Source organism: Pogoniulus pusillus, chromosome 28 (assembly GCF_015220805.1).
Source record: "Pogoniulus pusillus isolate bPogPus1 chromosome 28, bPogPus1.pri, whole genome shotgun sequence".
In the NCBI taxonomy this organism is placed as follows: Eukaryota; Metazoa; Chordata; class Aves; order Piciformes; family Lybiidae; genus Pogoniulus; species Pogoniulus pusillus.
This window is the reverse complement of record NC_087291.1, coordinates 12,353,715-12,373,087: the sequence shown is the minus strand read 5'-3', so window position 1 is coordinate 12,373,087 and position 19,373 is coordinate 12,353,715. Positions and strand designations below refer to the sequence as shown.

Sequence of the window (19,373 nt, the reverse complement as noted above, 5' to 3'; positions counted from 1 at the left end):
AATTTATGGGGGAAGAGCAATAAATTAAATTGGGTAGAAACATAATTTTTGTCCTCCAGTTACTTGTACAGTTCGATTTAACACATAAAAAATGGAGTATAATACTAACTTGTTAATAAAATGTGCACAGCGCTGACATGTAAAAACAGTTTTATAATTGGTTGGTCCACTCTGTTAGCCTTGTTGACAACACTAAATTTTCAAACCCCTACATTAGTAATGTTGAGCTAACATTATAAATGCAGAAAGCTCATAAATGCATACAACAGAAATTCATTTGGCCTTTGATTTTTTTTTAGTTGGCTTTTTTTTTTTCTGGTGTGTGTGGGGGGGTGTCTTTAAAGTGAAAACTGTAAAATTACCACATAATAAAAGCCAGTACACTGAACACTAATTGCCCATTTATGAAAAGCTCTTTTCCTCCAATCATGTAGGTGTGAGGCATAAACTTCTTGGGTTTTACGGAGCTGCGATTTATACTTTCAGTTCTGCTTCTCTCTGTTGCATTTCATCTTAAGCTTATAAAAGACGAACTGGATTTTATTAATCTGCATCAGCATTCATTGGACATTAAATCTACAAAGATCCCTACAGGGTTTTAATTGTGGCTGAATTGCCAACAATAATTGGGCCTCCAACTAACCACGGAGAGCAGCCCACCCTCGCTGCCGGGCACAACTGCTAGCTCCAGCACCAGCCTCGATAGCCCACTTTGTCAGCTGCCCGAAGGGAAGTTGTCAAGTCTGGGACCCTGCTGCTTTATTCCTATAACTATGTTTTAGAAACACCTCACAAGTGGAATTGTGGTTGCCTCATCCAGAAAATGTGGAAAGGATTAATGTGGCATGTAAAACAAATCACTCCTGAGCTCAGCTGAGAAAGTGGGTATTAAAAGCACTCCAGTCAAAAGAGCTTTAGTGAAAGGGTCATGGTGATATACAGTCAGCACATGTTGGGCTGGTAAAGCTGCAGGGTGTTTGGAAATGGTAATGGTCCATGGGTGTAAATTCTTTCAAGACCTCTTAAAGGCACATGTGTTTCTTGAGCATGTTCTCCAAACAAGGACCTGTTATAGGTTAGATTCACTGAAGCTTTTAAACTTTATTGATTGGTTTGTGGTATTCCAGGTTTGCTTACTGGCTGAGGTTTGTTGTTGCTTTGTTTTTCTTTGTTTTTCTTTTTTTTTTAAATGCTGTTGATAAACACAGAAAAAGGTCCTGGTTTAATCTAAAACTTATAAATCTATAAACTATGTAGCTTTATTTCAGAATGCGCTATTTCTTTTCTTTATGCCAGTAATCACTGGTTAAGGGCCTATCAACATTTCCTTTATGAATACAGGTTGGTCACATCATCTTTAGTTTTGAGGTTAAAAAAGTCAAACCCTTAACTTTGACATAACATTTAGAGTGCCTTTATATATGTTTGCAACATTTGTAACATCATATTTCCGAAGGTTATTAAAAACATGACTCATGGCAGCTTCTCTTGCAGAGCTGGGAAAGCTTACAGTGACTTGGGAAAGCTTTATTTTAAAAGTTGCACTATTCCTTGGGTTTTTTCTCTTTTTCATGAGGAGTTTCACTGTGATTTGGCATAAAGAATAAGAATGTGGTAACATAGATGTACCATGTAGCCCTTTTCTCATGAGGAGTTTCACTGTGATTTGGCATAAAGAATAAGAATGTGATAACATAGATGTACCATGTAGCCCTCTTTTCATGACAGGTTTCACTGTGATTTGGCATAAAGAATAAGAATGTGGTAACATAGATGTACCATGTAGCCCTCTTTTCATGACAGGTTTCACTGTGATTTGGCATAAAGAATAAGAATGTGATAACATACATGTACCGTGTAGCCCCTTTCTACCCAAAGACTCACCAATGCAAGCCAGAATCATCCAGAAGGAGATTTAAATCAACAATTCACCTTGACTTCTGTCAGAGATGTGAAGGTTCAGTAGTTCTGTAAATCAGGCCTTCTGTGCAAGGATCACTTCACTTACATTTTAAATGGAGCCATTCCTGGGAAGCATGTCAGGTGTTGAGCAGAACATGGCCACATCTTTACACAGACTGAGTGGCACAGAAGTGGTACTGAAAAAAAAGTAAAGCATTTAGTTGCTACAGTGCTTGCTATGATATAATTAAAATCACTAATAATCACTTCCAACATTCACCATTCCATTGAGAATGTCCCCTAGCAAGGGGTCTATGTTCAGTTCTACAGACACTTGCCACAGTTATGGCCCAAAAGCCAGGATTTGGCTGATTTGTGCAAGTACAGTAGAGATGAGGATTTTGCAGCCTTATTTCTGAATGTATTTCTTATCCACAAAGCCTCTGCTAATTATTTCATGTGGTCAGTTAACCTGTGTTCACCATAATAGACTTGAAAGCAGAAGCACAGGTTGCAGTTAGGTGATATGGTAAGTGAAGACATTTGTTCTGAATAATTATATTTAATTGAAATCATATTTATAAACACTGAGGAATTGTTTTCTTACAAACCCACAGGACTGTTGTGAACATGGATCATGGCTAAATGATCAAAACTCTACTTAGTCAAGTTAAAACAAATAAATAAAACAACATGTGACCTCGGAAAAGTCTGGGTTCTGTGGAGGTTCTGGTTCAGTGCCTCTGACTTTGGCTCTAGCTACAACCATGACTACAAATATTTTTTCACAAGCTTCAGCAATGACAGCATTTGTTACTTTTGCTTAGTATGGCACTGGTAAAAGTCCAGATCAATCATTCGCCTGCAACATTTCCACCACGCAATGGAGTTCCAGCCATAAAGCAACGGGACACAGTAGATATGATGTCACTCTCTGGCATCTTTATGGAAATCAGAAGACTTTGGCAAAGCTGAACTTGAAAATTAAGTTTCCTGTCCTCTTCCCCTTCAGGAAGGTGAAATGTGACGTGCCTGTAACCTATCTTGAAACAGATGTCCTGTAGCTACTTAGGTAAACAGCTGAGGTAACTGGCCAAGACACATTTCAACGCTTTTGCAAAGAGACACACAGTCTAAAAAGACCAGGAAAAGAAAAAAAAACCCAAACCAAGAAGAAAAGGTTAATAACAGACGGGGGTTGTTGTAATGTCATTGTTCCACACTGCAATAACGTGCAGGAAACTGGACAGCACCGTAATCTGTAAACCAAATTATTGGTGTTCTGCCCAAACATTTAAAAACCTGAACACCTGCAAGGAGCAGACAAATACCCTGAGCAGAAGGCTACTCCTTCTGGGTTGGTGGTTGGTTGGTTTTTGGGTTCTTTTTTATCTTTAAAAAAATAATAAATAAAAATTGGATTCTAGGCTTAGGAAATGTTTTTCTTTAAGCTTGCTAGGCTACAAGGCATGAACAAAAGCTTTTTTTTTCCCCAAGAGTATAGAATTGTTCTGTCAAACCAAGTAAAGGTTTCTCATATCTAGGAAAAAAAGGGCACTGCTTACCTGTTCTTTAGATTCCAATTTTATTACATTACATTTTATTGTATTATCATTTTATGACAGAAGCTCTCCTTTTGTTATTTACTTTTTTTTTAAGATAGTGAGGCTATAATACTTTTTATTTTAATTTAGTATAATTCATTGAAAACCTTCATTTTCATTCCTGCTGGAAAATACCCACTAAAATCCTAAGTAGATTTAATGGAATGTCACTCGTTTATGTCCTGAAGATGATTTCTTTCTTATGCAGACTCAAATTTTAACTCTGCTGTGTCAGGAACCTGAGGGCCTTTGGGCAGTTGGGATTTACCAGACAGTTCACTCCCTAAGATTGTTTATTTGGACAGAAAAGGAGCCCAGGGCAGAGGGCTAATGAGCTTTCTGTGCAACTCCTTACTCAGCCGTTCCAGTTCTGATTCACCACCTTCAGACCATAAGAACTGATTGAGAGGAGTAGAGTGAGGTCCAAAGCACTAAGGTCACTTTCAAATTATCCATCCTCTTACTCTTCTGCAGAACTGCAGTAAAGACTAGGGCTTAGCTATGGTAGGAGGTATAGAAACATTAAGAAATCAAATATAACTTTAAGAGCAGATAAGGTCTTCTGATAACAGCAATCAGTGAACTTATGCCCTCCTAAAAGGATATCAGGTAACAAGGTGGGGGGGAAAGAATAAAACAATTGCAGGATTTATTTTCCTCTCAAGGAGGGAGTAAATCTGGGTTTGTTTTCATCTGTACCTAGAGAGCTCTATCCAGCTCATTCAGCAAGGCTTTGACATGGACAGACCAAGGCTCCAGAGTAAATTTTTGGTAGGCCTGTGAGTAAAAATGACTGAGAAAAAGAAAGAAAGAGATATAGTGAGGTATGGGAATAGCTCAATAGAGAAAAATAATTTTAAAATCTTCAGTAAAAGTTCTTGTGATTAAATGTTTTATATCTGGAAAAAAATCTATATATAATTTGTCCAAAAAGTATCAACATTTAGATTTTACTAAGGCCTTGTGCTTCATTTTAAACAGACTCTAGAAGACAATTTAAGTCTTTTTATGTATTCTGTTTCTTTGGATTTTAAATTTAAGATTTTTCTATTGTATATTTATTGTTCCATCTTCTTAATTTTTCATATTAATAGAGGAAGAAAGTGGCAAACCCAGGGAAGCTTTCATCTGGAACCAGAAAAATATCCTAGAATCCTAAAACAATACACTTTTTTACTTGTAAAGTTGAACAAAACCTTTTCATCTTTCCCAAGAAACAAAAAAGACAGAGATTAATTCATGTCATCACACGAGTATGTGTAAGTTACATCACATTTTCTGTTGCTGATGTGGAACAGTCCACATGTCAGAAACTGCATGGAGGGCATGGACACCACCTAGCAACCCTGTACAAAGCAGAAGAGAAGGTGAGAAGGAGGCAAACATCCACTTACTTTTCTCTGGTTTTGCTCATAAGCTGCCACCGGCGCTTACTTGCCAAATGGTTTTTCTGTGTGGTCTTTTTCAAGCTTTCCACGCACTCATCACATTTTTCCCACAAAAATCTCCTCTCTACATCTCTGCAAGAATGGGTACACAAAGGGCATGAGCACACATGACATTAGAAACTGTCTGATGTGTACATCAGTGCATATGTGCTGAAAGCATGTATCAGTCCTACAGAACTACTGCATCTTTATTCACAAGTGCCATGCCAAGCCCAGGTGTAATACCAACATAAAACATTGGCAGTTGGATTGCCTGTATCTTCTGCTATTCATACATTAAGTGCAGCAGTACTGAAGCAATCTCAACATGTCATTCTCTGACTCTTATTGCCTATGGATTTTGCCATCATAAGAAACAAAGACCTCGTTAAGACTATGAGCAGAGCAACCAGCTCTGTCTGATGCACAAAAGGGAGCATATATGGCAGGCAAGTGTCCCCACTGTCTTTAAGCAGCAATTTTCAGGCAAACAAAAGGAAGCACTTTTCATTACAATGCACAATTAAATCATGGAACTCATTAACACAGGATGCTGCAGAAGCCAAAACTATAACAGAATTCAAAAGGAGATTAGGCTAATTCATGAAGGATATGTCTATCAATGGCTATTAAACACAGTGATCCGGATGCACCTCTGGCAAAGGAAGTCCCTAGCACTGACTACTGGAAGCTAGGAGACCATGGAAGGACTTTGTGAACAGATTTAATGTTCACATATTATAAAACAGGGAAAAAAAAGAGAGAATATTTTAACTGAGCACCTTAAGGAATCATTTATTTCTCAGACTCACAGTTCTTATTCCTACTTGAATACTTTCACCTTTGCAATGCTTCTATAGGCATCCTTTTTCAGCAACTTGAACATTCTATCAGCCCTTTATAGACAAAGCAGTAACTTCTTTTAACACATTTCCTGATGTCATTCATCCAGCTTGTAGAAACCTCTCTACCATTGTGAAGCTGCAACATTGGTTTCCAGAAAGCTGGTAAGTCTAACTGAAATAAAATGTGATACGTGCACACCTGTACAGCAGATGACTACATTAAAAGCGATTAAACAGCATTTCTTTCAGTTTCTTTTAATTTGAACCTGACTCCCTTACACTTCTACTTAGAAACTGTTAGAGCCAGAACCCCTCCTGAGCAAACCAGTTTACTGAAGCTGAGGATGAAGCCCTTGATTTTACAAACTGAGGACAGATAATTGTTAACCCTCAAAAAACACATGTCCTTGCAAAGCTCTTACAGTAACACTCCTCTTCCTGTGACCTTCCATTTGAAACGTGTTTGTGTCATTTATATTGCAGTTATGTTCTACTGCAAGATATGTTTGGGAGTGTAAATACCAAGATTAAATCTACCTTGAAAACTCAGGCTGAATCAGGTTTATAGCCTGGAGGCAAGTTGTGAATCCCATAAAGCATTGTTGGAGGGACCTGGTTAGTGTTCTGTACACCTGCTTAATGTTTTGTTTTTTTCATAGTCACAAATGTCAGACTGCTCAGTAACGCATTGGGGTTTGAATGACAGCCACGCACTTGAGCACCAGTTATGGTTTTTCACTACCAAATTGGACTATAAATGATGAAAAAGAGGTCAGAAAGGAAGTATGGAAGCATACAAATTTAAAAGGGGAAACTGCTAATAGTCATAAACCGTGTGTAATCAAAGGACTGGCAAGTCATTTTGAATTACCTGCTCCATGAATTACTGATCTAACTGCATTATGATATGGAATTTTCTAAACTCCTTTCATCTGTGGTGGAATGGTTCCTAACAGCTCCCAGATCAAAAGCCAAGACTACCAGCAAAACTGTGAAAAAAATCCAACCGTACAACACTGACTTTCATTATGAGCACTTATTTGTTAAACTTCTCTTAATATGCAGGCTTCATTCTTTATCAATTGACTGATTGGATGCGCTGTAAGTATGCCATCTACCACAGAAATGATCTGACGCCTCACTTCAAGACAAAACCTGTAAGCATGGCCACATAAACATTTGTAGCTTGTGTATTTCTCCACAGGTGGGTTTATATCACCTCTTTTTTTTTTTTTTAATCCAAATAACCTAAAATATTTTACAAAAGAAGTAGTTACATGTTAGCAGTCTCACCATATAGCCAGACAACTGCCATATGCCAAGAGCACCAACACGAAGACACAGTCTTAAGGGATACATGAGCAGTGATGGGATGATGGATTTCTACAGGTGCCCATTGTACATGCCTCAAACCATGATTCTAAGCTCAAGTTATGATCATAATAGAAAGCTCAACCCAGCAGACATATTAAGCAAAATCATAGAATCAACCAGGTTGGAAGAGACCTCCAAGATCATCCAGTCCAACCTATCACCCAGCCCTGCCCAATCAACTAGACCATGGCACTAAGTGCCTCATCCAGGCTTTTCTTGAACACCTTCAGGGACAGCAACTCCATCACCTCCCTGAAATGTACAAATAGTTCTTTCAGCTGAGCCTAGAAATTCATGTGGTGTGTATGACAATTATTAAAGGACACTTCTGATTAAACACTTAATTTTTTAAAATCTATTTTCCTGGATGGGAGCAGTAGGGGGATGAGGTTAGTAATCCTCACCTAAGCAATTTCTGAGTAAATTAATAATCCTTGTTTGGTATGTTTCTGCTAGGACAACTCTTGAGTTCACCTAGAGATGAAACTCTGAATTCATTTCATCGTGATGACAGTCTGCAGAGAGAATATGTCCCTTTTTGTGCCCATCATAAACAGGCACTGACAGCTGCATCCCTGTTTCAGTCTGACTATGCTGGATAAATTCCACCTAAGATCACATTCATAACTATGTCATGCACAAGCAACAGAAAGCAGAGGGTGACAATACTGCCACCTCACTGGTAGATCAGCCTAGAAAAGAGAATTTCTCTCCTGTGGGAAGAAGTGGTTGTAATTGTTCTCTCAGAATTCATATTTTTGTAAAGAAAATGAAATTTCCAAAGAAATACTACTGCAAGAAAGCCTACCTGAGGGTCAGTGTCCCCCCAGTTTCAAATTTCTCTCCCTTCAGCCACCCTACTCCCAAGGTAAAGGACGGGTTGGGGTGTCAGGAAGCTGGATGAGCAGTTGCCTGGTGAGTGGGGAGCCAGAGGAGCCCAGGCTGGCATGTCACCAGGAGCACAGGCTTCCTGGACAGCCTGCCTGCCTGCTTTCCATTGAAAATTTGAATGGAATCAACATGTTGCTGTGAAATGTTTCAATTCTGTAAAATCAGCATTTTCCAACAGAGAAGTGTTACACTGGAAAATTTTTCAACCAGCTGCAATAATCAGGGCATCTTTAACATCTCACAGAAAAGTGGAGCTGAAGGACATTAAATTTCCATCAAAGAGACTGGGAGCCAAATGCTCTCCCTGCCTGCATCCTACAGCACAGCCTTGCTCTTCACCTGAGCTGTTTGTGACAGCAGGTTGGTAGTCCTGCAATGGTTGTCACTATGTGACAGCATATTCTTACTCCATTGTTAGTTTGACCAAAATCATCAAATGGTGTCTCACCACCCTCATGGTGAGGAACTTCTTCCTGACATCCAATCTGAATCAACCCATTTCTAGTTTTGCTTCATTTCCCCTGGTCCTATCACTACTTGACATCCTAAAAAGTTCTTCATCAGCTTTATTGTAGGCATCTTTCAGATACTGGAAAACTACAATAAGGTCTCCTCAAGGCCTTCTCTCCAGACTGAACAGCCCCAACTCTCTCAGTCTGTGTCCATGGGAGAGGTGCTTCAGCTCTCTGATCATCCTCGTGGCCCTTCTCTGGACACACTCCAACACATCTATATCCTCCTTGTAATAGGGGCTCCAGAACTGGACACAGTACTCCAGGTGGGGAAGAGGAGGAGAATCACCTCCCTCGACCTGCTGGCCACACTTCTCTTGATGCAGCCCAGGGCACAGTTGGCCCTCTGGGTTGCAAGTGCACATTGGTGGCTAATGACGAGCTTATCCACCAATACCCCCAAGTCCCTTTCCTCAGGGCTTCTCTGAAGCCAGTCACTGCTTGGGATTGCCCCAACCTAGATGCAGGACTTATTCCACCAAGATTTTAAAGAGGTGAATCTGGATGACAGGAAAATAATGCTTGATAGGCTTTTTGCACTGAGCACAATGGACCCAAATACATTTAGTGCAAAAAAATAGGTAAGTGAAAGATAAATTACATCTCTGTAGCTGATGTTATGAGTCAAAAAAACAATACAGAAATTATTGTCAGAAAATGTTAAACAATCAAACTTCATGATGGCAATCAGATCAAAACAACTCTTTAAGTTCTATTTTTTTACCAGTTTTAAAGAATCAGATTTCAAACTACTGATATCTTCATCAGCTTTAATATTTAAGAGCAAGAGTCCTCTCACAGCAAGTCATGCAACAGACTGGATCTTCTAAAGTGAAATTTCTCTTAGTCTAAAATTGGCCAAATAAATCTCAAAAAGAATGTGCCTCTTTCACTCTGTTGACCATGTAAGGAGGCTATGGTGAGGTAAAGCTTTAGTAAGGCTAAGCTTGAGGTAAATGCTACACTGTAGATGATTTAAGCAAGGTGAGCTGAAGCCAATCCAATTTTCCTTTAAGGTAACTTTTCATGGAATAAATTACTAATCAAGCTTAGGTTGTAGTTGAGTAGTGTTTATGTTGATTTAAATTTTGCAAGAGCAAGTTTTAATAAACAGCATCATGACATCTGTGCTTTAAGGTCCTCATGATAGAGGAATTTTTAAATAGACCAGACCCAGAGGCTCAGTAAATATTTTACTAACTGACCTCAAATTTAGGGTTTAAGTATTAGGAGTCTCATTCATGTCAACCCTTACAGTAGAAAGGCAAAGGGAAAGGAGAAAATGGAAAAGCAGGGAAAAAAATTGAGAATCTTGTCCAAAAAATCCTCTAAACAACAACAAAAAGACCAAAATAAGAGACAAATCCAAAAGACTAGAACAAAAAAGAGAAACAGAAACAATCTGCAGAAGTACCAATCCATTTTGTCTCATAGAAAAAAAATGTATAAGTATGTATGCACACATAAACATACATAAGCTTCCTATCGTTACAGGAGGAGACCTTGGAACAGAACTCCAGATTTAGAAAGCTCAGCAGCTGGGGAAGCTGAACCTGGAGCTGTGCTTCACATCTGGCATAACCCCCAGTGTGGGGCTGTGCCAAGCCCCTAGATGCAAACATTCCCCCACATCATGGCAGGGGCACTGGGTGCCTGGCCCATCTCCAACTCAGCACCAGCTCTTCCTGCAGATACACGGTCACTTATAGGTTGGAAGCCATATATCACATCCATATCCAAGCTATAAAGTCACTTTCCATCCCACATGCTCTGGGGGCTTGAATTATTTTAAATTTCATTAAATTAGACATCCTCTTCCAAATTTCCCAGCTGACACCTCTCAGCCAACATCACCCTTAACACAAACTAGAGGTTTTGTTAATATATGAAGCCAGAAAAATCATAGAACTGTTTTTATGGAAAAGACCTCTAGGGTCGTGGAGTCCAACCATTGACCTGACATCGCCATGGCCATTAAACCATGTCCTGAAGTGCCATGCCCACACATTTCTTGAAGGCATGCAGGGATAGTGAATGCACCACCACTCTGGGCACCCTGATCCAAAGCCTGACCACTCTTTCAGTATAGAATTTTTTTCCTAAATCAAATCTAAACCTCCCCAGCACAATTTCAGGCTACCTCCTCTTGTCTTATCACCTGACACTAGATAGAAGAGACCAACCTCCACCTCACTACAACTTCCTTTCAGGGAGCTGTAGAGAGCAATAAGGTCTCCACTCATCCTTTACTTCTTCAGACTGAACAATCTCAGACTTGTTCTCTAGACCCTTCACCAGTTTTGCCACCCTTGTTTGTAGCATCATTGATGTCTCTTGGGTACTGTTCAGTGAAAGAGGGCAGCATCACATGCAGGTAGATGTGGCTATATACCAGTGGCCACTGCTGCCCCGGCACACAGTTAAAGAGGCTAAAGGTCCAAGAGGAATACATGTTGGGAAGTATGCCAGGACCAGCCAGGGAACATGAATATACATTTCCAACCAACATATAAGCACCTATAAATATACATTCATGCAAGGTGTGAGGAGCTTGGGAACAATTCTAGGGCACATACACTTGAATTCCATGTGGGTGTGCTTGCCTACAGATGGGAAAGTGGACAAGCACAGCTGTGAACATGTGCTCCTCATGTGCCCCCAAAATGCCTTCTACTTCTGCTATGTTGGCTTGGTTACCTCAGTGCCTGAGTCTACAATAATGCATGGCACCCTTGTGGCTAACATTTTGTTATAAATCTAAGCATGCAAATATTTGTGTCAAAGCTGTCTGCGCGTGCAACCAGTTGAGAAGCTGAAATGCCTTCAAGTTATGTAGCAACTGTTTTCATTTTCTCTCAAATGGTGTTTCTGTTATTTTCTAACCTCTGCCTTTTTTATTGTCTCTCTTCTGCTCTAAAGTTTGACTGCCTTTCTCTTCTTTGCCTAACTTCTGGGCAGTGAGAAGAATGTGCATGAGCCATCTCCAAATTTTAGTACAAAGACAGCTAAAATTCCTGTCTATATCAAAAGAGTCCCTTGCAGAGCTGCTCAGCATTTCCTTTGTCTACACAAACCATCCCAGAGAAGGCATAGTGGGAGGTTTTTCCCTTTACAAGTGAGTGTGTGTACATTTTGGTTCATCCTTCTACAAAGAATGTTCCTTAAAGCTTGAGAAAGCTTAAAGAGTTGGTTGCATAGCAATCTATTCCCAACCAATATCCAAACTTGTCATTTAATTTTGTTGGAAAGTGTGCCAAACAATTTTGGTTACAAAAGTTCACATTTTGGGTAGCTGTCACTGTCTATTTTCATGGCTGCCTCCATGACATTTACAAATTACTTCCTGGAACACTCCAGGGGCAAATTTTTGAGAGTCCTGAGATCCCTCCAGGAATCTCCCACTGTGCCCAGACCAACAGATAGGAACTACTGGTATGGTTTAATAGTTCATTAACACACTGGGTGGAGAATCTGGACACTAAGGAGCTCCCCTCAGCCAATTCCTGCAGCAGAAGAGTCCAAACTGTACCTAGACAAGATACTAGGAGATGTTTTGCAAGTAGTTTAAAGTAATCACTACCAAAGGATCACAGACATGCTGGAGTGGTCACACAGGTCCAAATCGCTCACAGGTTGGGAAGTTCCACCTAATCCAGCTAAAGATGCACCCTACAATGCAAACTAGAATCACCATCTACACAGTGACTCATCATCTTGCTTGAGAGGTTTTATTCCTGACGTGAGTACTACACTAGACAAATAACCCAAGGTCTTGGGAGTGTGTTGCTTTTTGCTTGTTTTGCTGGGGTTTTTATATAAAGCACCAATGTAGGAAATCTTAAAAGAGCTACTGGAAAGGGATGTTTCTGGTAAGTATCTTTCTACATGAAGCAGTAACAGGGCTGTGGTGGAATTCAAAGAAATTGAATTAAAGTCCACCTGTCTAAAGATGACTTCAGCTGTAAACACTTTGGGTCACTCATTTACCACCCACAGTGAAGAAGACTCAAGGAATCAAGATGAACTTATCAAAACAGACCTGACCGTGAATGCCCCTTGTCCTAGCCCACCCCTTTCTTACTCTGTCTTAATCCACTTACCAGGCTTTCTGAAGTCAGTGGCCCAAAAAGAGCATGTGACCATGGCCTCCTCAGCTTATCTCTACATACTCTAATAATAATAAATAATAACATCATTGTTGTCATCAACAACAACAATAATAACAGAAGGAAAGGAAAAGGAAAAGGGAAAGGGAAAGAAAAGGGAAAAGGAAAGGGAAAGGGAAAGGGAAAGGGAAAGGGAAAGGGAAAGGGAAAGGGAAAGGGAAAGGGAAAGAAAAGGGAAAGGGAAAAGGAAAGAAAAGGGAAAGGGAAAAGGAAAGAAAAGGGAAAGGGAAGGGGAAAGTAAAGGGAAAGGGAAAAGGAAAGAAAAGGGAAAGGGAAGTCTTTCTTAACAAGGTTCAACATCATTCAGTTAACTGAATGTTGATTTCAGATTTCTTCTGCAAGTTAAGGGAGCTTAAACAAAACAGATGAGCACTGAAAGCAGGATTTTCATTTGCCTTTTCATGTCATGAATTTGAAGAAGCTCTATATAGCTCCAAGGAAATAAATGAAGATTTCACTTTCTAAGATGAGGTAAGAACTTGAGTAATACCATGTACAGTAACAGACTCTTTAACAAGCTGACATTAAGAAGACCAAGAAAAGGAAAGTAATAATGATAACAAAACAAAGAAGCATGGTCCTTAAGTGAACATAAGTGGTTCCATGAGCATATAGAAAGAGATATGAGTAAATCCATAAGCCTATAGGAAAAGATATGCATTCATAAAGCCTTGAGTATTGCAAAGCAAAGGACCAAACTGTATTTAGCCAGACCATTGTACTTAGCTACATCAGCAGCAGGCCCACATAAGGAACAGCAGGAGCAATCAAATTCATATGGCTAGCTTTTATACGTATAAAGGTTTCTTGTACCACGTGTCACATATGCAGTTTGCAGGAATAAATACATTAACTATGTTTTTGTAACTGAAAACATTTTCCACATGCGAACAGACTTAAAAGCACGTTTAAAAAGAAGATGCAATAATCAGATTTTAAGCTTTAGCTCCAAACTCAAACCAGAATTTGAAGTAAGCCTTTGGGGATGTTCCTTTTCTTGTTATCTACTTCAAGCAGCGAATGGCACCATGCAGTCACAAAAATGCAACAGAGCTTCTCGAGAGTTGGAGGGTGCTATATAAAACACATTTAAGCATCAGGATCATAACAGCCAGTGAGATGTGGAAAAGACAAAGGCAAAATGAATTTGAAATTTCAAATTCTATCCTCAAATCTTTACTTATCATCCACCATTTGTTTCCTGGAGAAACAAATCGTGTCGATTCCCATTCCCCATCTACCACACAAATGGGATGATAATTGTTGCTGAAAATAACTTCTGTCTGAAATACAGGATCAGTTATTTTCACCAAAGACATGACCAATGAGGCAACATGAGAATGAATGTTGTTAATTGGACCTTTGTTAATGACTGGCAGAAAACAGTATACAGCAATGGCTAAACTGCGATCAGATGGCAAAAGAAAACAGCAGTTTTTCTTCAGTGTTGTGCCCTTGATTTTTATTTGAGTGTGTGCATTTGGCCCACGTGGGCTTGGGAGTCAGGCAAACAGCATGAGGAAGGAATGGGAAGAAAGGAAGCAAGAAGCACTGGTAATGAGCTGCAAAACACATTTTGTTCTCTGGAAGATGCCCATACAGGCCTACTTTTGAGTCTCCTCTCCTCCTTTTGTAGGGTTTAGCTGACACCTTGCTGGCTTTGCTGAGATGCAGGAACTTTCAGGAAAAATCAACCCCTTCTCATACATAGGTTGTGCATAAAATGCAGACCATGCTTTGAAGAACAACAGATGTTAGAGAAGTAGTTACTACTGCTAGAGTAGTAGTTCCCACTTGTAAGTAACATTTTGCTCTTCTTTGATGTGGTCTGTGGATATCCCCTGCTGCAGAAGCCTAGCTAGCAATAAAATACCAACAGAAACAAGTTCACAAACCGTAAAGACAGTACAGGTACAAACTGAAAGGAGATAAACACAATCTTTTCCATCACTAGCTGTTTGGACTGGTGCCACAGAAAGAATAAAGACCTTGGTACATCTTGTCTAGGGAAACGGGATGGAAGAACAAGCAGCAAACACATCAAGGACCTTATTATTGACCTAGCAGTCAGAGAGATGAACATGCAATGAATTCCCTCTTTGCACCAACACAATCGTGTTCAATTTTGCTTCTTTGGCCCTTCGGAGCTGTTAAGCACCACCTCACACCAGCAGCACTAGGAAGAACACTCTCCCTTCTCCTGTTCCTCTATATGGACAGAAGTATGCGACGTTTCTCACGCAACATTCTTCTTAGATGATATCTTTAAGTAGAGTTCTTGAGGGACAGTTTTTACCTTCATGTTTCATAGTCCTTGATGGACTCTTCTTCCCTGAATTAACTACTCTGTTTTTAACCTGGATAAAGTTTTGGCATTCTATGACAAGAAATCCCACGAGGTGAAGGTGTAGCTTTTTTCACTGGTCCAACACATTCAAAAATTTATGTCACTTATTCTGCCTTCTTTGGCCTTTTAGTTCATGTTACACGTTGACAGATTTTAGGAGGACAGTCAGAAGTGCTACAGGCCTTGTGATTTCTTTTTCCCCTATCCCTTTCTAAACACTTTTGAGTGAGAAAACCAGCACTCAGGCTGTTCATAACATAATAGAATACAGGGTTTTTGAGGTTTGGGGGTGGTGGTTTTTGTTTGTCCAAACTATTGTTACAGTGCTGTGTTGTTCCCTTGGTGTTGTCTGGGTGTTTGTGGCTCTGTCACTTTCTGCTTTTTTCTGGGTTTTTTGGCTCATGATTCAATATAGGTAACAAGCCACAGAGAAAAAAAAAAATCCTGCTAATGTTTTTTTGATGCAATTATTTATCTCGACTTTTGAGACACTTCTTTTCATAACCTTCCTGAACTGCATTGCCCTTAAGTGCACAAAACAAGACAACCTGAATAAATAAGTAACTAGGGCACAGTGAAACTCAAAATAAAGCAAATACCCTCTGGGAATACAGCGTATCACAACTACTCCTAACAGCTGGCACCAGTTGATCCAGCTCTTGGCAGTCTCAAAGACACAATGTTTCAGAATCAATTGGTGAGTCAGCTGCCAAAGGTTGAGAGATTTAGTTCAGAGATGCCTGTTTGCTATATAATTAAATATTTCCTTAATATCCCAAGTTTGACATCCCATTAGAATATCAGTTACAGGCTGAGCTAATAATAGCCCCTATTATTGAAACTGCAATAGCATACCCCAATATCTGACCCTCTTGCCAGCTGCTTGTAGGCTTGTAAATCTTTAACCATTTGAAACTCTAATTTTCCTCCTTTTTTTTGTTCTTCTTGTTGTTGTGTGTGTTTGTTTGGTTTTTGGTTGTGTTTTTTTTTTTTTTTTTGCTTTGTTCTGGTTTTGTTTTCCCTGTGATGCCTTATTTTTGGCTGGGTTTTTGAGGTTTGGGGGTGTTGGTGGTGGTTTTTGTTTGTTCAAACTAAAAATACTGTGTTTCTTCCCAAGAAAAGCTCTTGAGAGGAAAAAAGTTGTTTCATTCCTGTGAAATAAGGCCTGATGCACTCTTCTTGAGAATGTCTCTGACATTCATGCTTTGAAATAGGAATATGAAATTTGGGCTAAAGGGAAATCACAAAGACTTTTTTTAGCAACTCTCATTAAGGTCTTTTATAATTGATCCAGCAACTGTTTTAACTTCCAGAACTATTTCCCGACACTTCTGAAGTTTTCTTGAGCTTCACGCAAACAACAACAACAACAAATGTTTGAAAGAACACAAATAAGTTTTACAAATGTTTCCCTTCACTTTTGGAAATGAAAAAATGTACAAAATAAAAAGTCTAAAGGTAGTAAAACATTCACCAACAAAAGATTTAATAAGAAAAGGAAGAATTACTGGTTTGCTTTTCATTATTTCTACAAGAAAAATGGAAATTACAAGAGGGATGTGGAGATGCTGGAGCGTGTCCAGAGAAGGGCCACGAGGATGCTCAGAGGCTGCAGCAGCTCTGCTATGAGGACAGACTGAAAGAGTTGGGGCTGTGCAGTCTGGAGAAGAGGATGCTCCCAGGTGACCCTCTTGTGGCCTTCCAGGATCTGAAGGGGGCCTACAAAAAAGCTGGGGAGGGACTTTTCAGGCTACCAGGTAGTGACAGGACTAGGGGGAGTGGAGCAAAGCTGGAGGTGGAGAGATTCAGACTAGACATGAGGAGGAAGCTCTTCACTGTGAGAGTGATGAGAGCCTGGAATGGGTTGCCCAGGGAGGTGGTTGAGGCCCCATCTCTGGAGGTGTTTAAGGCCAGGCTGGATGAGGCTGTGGGCAGCCTGATCTAGGGTAGGGTGTCCCTGCCCATGGCAGGGTGGTTGGAAGTTGATGATCCTTGTGGTCTCTTCCAACCCTGACTGATTCTATGATTCTAAGTAAGTTTGGTGGCACATCACATAGATGATGCTTGCTGGGAATTGTACGCTACACCCTGTGGAAGAGAAGCATGTTCTCTATTGCTCTGGTCTCTCCAATTTACTGCACTCTCACTGGCTAGACATTCTCAGCCCTTTTCCTAAGCTGGCAATTAGAGCCTCATTTGCAGCTGTGCTTGTGAAGCTGAAGCTTCCATTGTATCACTTGTAGAAGCCTGGAATTTATTTGTTCTGTGGAATAGTAAAATTCTGCTTTTGAGAACACCAGAAAGTACATAAAATATTTAAAATATATGGAATAAATACTAATCCTGTTTTAAAAAAAAGCTATTGTCCCACAAAGAGATGATAAACTCAAGCAGCAAACTTAAAGACAGGAAGAGGAAGACAGACAAGCAATAGAAGTTGGTCTTTTTCTGGAAAGTCTGGCTCACTAGCTGAGTGCATGGAAGGAGCTGCAGAGGAAAACGAAACTAGAGAATATGTAAAGCTGGGAGATGAGATCATCCCCCCAAAACAATCCTTCAAATTCATAGACACTTCTGGATTCATGAGGTGAGAAAAACCAGCACTGAGGACTGTAAAATTAATTTGTAACATTTGAATTTGTTAACATGCATTTGCAAGCTGTCCTCTCCTAGAAGAGGGAGCGGGAGATGCCCTGGAAAGCGAGAGCAATGAGAAACGTAACTGTGTAAAAATGCCTCTTAAGATGACAGTGACCATAGCTTGCATCCAGACAGCCTCTTTACTAACAGTCTGGCCCAATCCAATCAAATGTTATGGCTACCTTTTAAGTTTTCATCAGCATATTATTTTGCATCAGCCTGATCCTGCAAATAGTTGTTCCCAGGTGCATAATTATTCACACATGGAGCCCACTGAAAACAATGGGTGTCAGTGCATGAGGGCTGGACTGCTGAGTCCTGAAATTGTTTCTGCACATGCCTATTTGCAAGGGGCTTTTCTTTTGTGTATGTATTTGGGTTTGAGTTTTGGGGTTTGGTTGGTTGGTTAGTTTGCTTTGTTTCCAAAACTAGAATGGAGACAGGCCTGTATCAAAATACCCAGACAGAACCTTCTGAACTTTGACAGTGGATAGAGTCCAAACCTACAGCAATCTCAAAACTTCGCATGTATAGTGGCTTTTTATGGTGGGCTGGATCCAAACCTCACATTGAAAAAAATCCCCAAGGCAGCAGAACTTGGATCTGTGCTTTCCGCTTGGAACCCAAACTGAAAGTGTTGCAAGAAATGGCTCATTAGTTCATTCTGTAGCACTTGCCTCCAGAAATCTGTCACTGAACAAAGGCACATCAACTTCTGAATATAAATTATTAGTTATTTTTGGATAACCTGAAGACCCTCTACGTGTTGTAGCTCAATAGTTTTTGGAAATCAAAGTCTATTGCAGAGCTGTCTTAAATCTATCAGGGCAGGCAACACTGACTTTTGCCACAATGAGAGCATCAACATCACACTGAGGGTGGCCAAAGTTTATAAAGAAGGCAAAACAGATCCTCCCACATGATGCAGAGGAGGGCATAATGAAAAGAATGTCAGATTCTGAGTGGCTATCAATAGAAGCTTTCCTCTTTATCTTTCAGATCTCCTCTTTTATTTACAGCATGGTATTACTCCAGCCCATCTGCCATGATGAGAAGACTCTTTCCTCTTCTTCCCACAGTTGTCAGTTCCATCAAGAAAGGGGTAGGGGCTAGGACCAGAGCACTCTAAGGTGAAAAGACTGAACAAAAAGCTTTCTAACACAGATCCTGATGTTCCCATATATCACTTTGATGCAGCTGTGCATGCAAGAACTAGAACTTAGCTGAAACAGCCAGTCTTTGTCATTTCAGGTGTGGGCAAGCCACAGGTAAGAGGGAAAGGCTAACAAGCCTGTCCTCCCCCCCCAGACCTCCTTCTCAGAGCCACAAGGGGGAAAGTGAAGCTGTTCATCTAGGTTCTAGCTCCTCGTGGAAAAACTGATCTATTTGGCTGATATATTTTCTTGTGAAGGCAACTACAGATATTACATAGTTTGTTTTGTCTCTTTCCTTGGTTCAAAAGCTTGTTACTGTCAAAACCAGAAAGGCATCTGAAAGAAGTACCATATCCATACAGTATGCCTGTCTTGAATCTTCTTAATGGACAAATGCAAAACTTCTCCTGGCTTTATGATATTCAAAAACCAAAACACAGATAGAAAGGTTCTGTTATCTCATGCTTCTGTCTTCTTAGTCCTAAAACAGGCTACAAGTCTGTCTGAATTC

General features: G+C 40.0%; 1 protein-coding gene across 2 annotated transcripts in view; it reads right to left on the bottom strand.

The window, feature by feature from the left end:
* MEOX2 (mesenchyme homeobox 2) overlaps window positions 1-19,373 on the bottom strand; it is a 230,549-nt gene that overhangs the window by 198,789 nt on the left and 12,387 nt on the right. Inside the window, exons 4-5 of one of the 2 annotated variants that reach the window (XM_064167031.1) lie at window positions 4,901-5,026; window positions 1,885-2,099 (exon numbers count right to left, since the gene is read on the bottom strand). The gene's annotated coding sequence lies outside the window, so the exon portion shown is untranslated. The remainder of the gene's footprint in view (window positions 1-1,884; window positions 2,100-4,900; window positions 5,027-19,373) is intronic. The other variant, XM_064167032.1, reaches the window with a different exon arrangement.